Here is a 1,604-nt window from a genome sequence, read left to right on the forward strand (position 1 = left end):
TATTAAACTTCAAAATTACCTCTGGTAGTATCCAGAATATATGTCAGAAACCCCTAAAAGCAATTTCTGTTTTCCTCTTAATTAAGATAACATTAAGTCATGTTAATAACTACTGAAATGACAACTTCAGATTTTCAAGGCCAGTAGGATGCCTTGCAGTAAGCATGCATAGGCTGGTGCATCTGGCCAAGTTATAATGCAGTTAACAATGCTTAGTTCTTCTTGTTTTTCCTCAAATAGTGATCCCGTGTAGACTTTTCATAGCCATGGTTATTTTAAAATAAATCCAAGACGGCAGGATTGAGATTATCAAGCCCTTAAGAGCATGGCTCAGGTATCCATTGGTTTGGGATTGCAGGCCTACTGTTTTAATTGCAGACTTCAAAATGTCTCCAAAGAGGGCTCATCCAAAGTCGGCTTTCGGATTTTAGCCAGTTTTGTAGCTACGAAGTATGGCAGGACACTCTGCACAAAGATGCTCTTGCTCCTATACTCCCCATGGAGGCACTGAGAGAAGAAATCAACAAAAGTCTTGGTTGCAGAACAGATGGTCAACAGTGGGACAGGGAACATGCCTCTGCCTGCTGAGAGGTTCAGATTTGCCCCTTTAGATCTTTCCATCATGCCAGGTGCACCAATTGTGTCATCTTACAAACAGAAAGAATATTAATATTTATCATTTTCTTGATCATATTGTCCAAGTCAGGAATGTCCAAAAAGTATTTGGGATCCTCATATGACATTCCCACGTTGTTCACTAAGACACCGATTTCAAGACCAGCCAAGCCTGTTTTAATTTTATCATAAATATCTTCTGATGCAAAGTCAACAGCAATGGTTCTTGCCTCCACTTTGAATTTTTCTTTTATTTCCCTAGAAACCTGGTCAAGTTTATCCTGTAATCTGCTGATAAGGACAACCATCATCCCACGCTTTGCTAACTCTTCTGCATATGATTTTCCAATTGCATCAGTACTACCTGTGACAACTGCCCATTCCCCAAGCCCTGGGCCGACCTCCAACTCATTCCCCACTCCCCAGACCCAGAGGTGAAGAGCGAGTAACAGATGTGCAGGGTTAGGTTGGCCACGGTGCCCGTGCCCACCCAGTACAGGAAGCTGGCGGTGGGGAGAGCGCTCTCCATGGCTTTCCACTAGGCCTCACTACCTTCGTGAATCTAAACAACTTACTTCTAAATAAACCATGGATAAAAGCAAAACTCATGAGAAGAAATCCAAGAAGAAAATTAGAAAATACTTTAAACACTGATAATAAAGATACAACATATGAAAATGTGTGGGATGCAGGTAAGGTGGTCCTTAGAGGAAAATTTATAGTTTTAAATACTTGGATTAGAAAAGAAAAAAGTTTAAAATTAATCTAAGTTTTTATCTTAAGAATCTAGAATGAGATGAGCAAATTAAACCCAAAGAAAATAGACCGGAAGTACTTATAAAGATAAAAGGTATAAATAAAATAGAAAACAAACAGTAGCTTAAACTAACAAAGCAAAAAGTTGTTTTTCTGAAAAAAAAAATTAATGAAATGGATTAACTCCAGCAAGATTGATTGAAAAAAATTGATCATTCAGACATTAAATAAAT

The 1,604-nt window shown here is 38.3% G+C and overlaps 1 pseudogene; it reads right to left on the reverse strand.

Annotated features, from left to right (window-relative positions):
- Window positions 1–212: 212 nt before the first annotated feature.
- On the reverse strand, window positions 213–1,144 carry LOC100579633 (annotated as a pseudogene).
- Window positions 1,145–1,604: the final 460 nt, after the last annotated feature.

Source organism: Nomascus leucogenys, chromosome 3 (genome assembly GCF_006542625.1).
Source record: "Nomascus leucogenys isolate Asia chromosome 3, Asia_NLE_v1, whole genome shotgun sequence".
NCBI classification, from domain to species: domain Eukaryota; kingdom Metazoa; phylum Chordata; class Mammalia; order Primates; family Hylobatidae; genus Nomascus; species Nomascus leucogenys.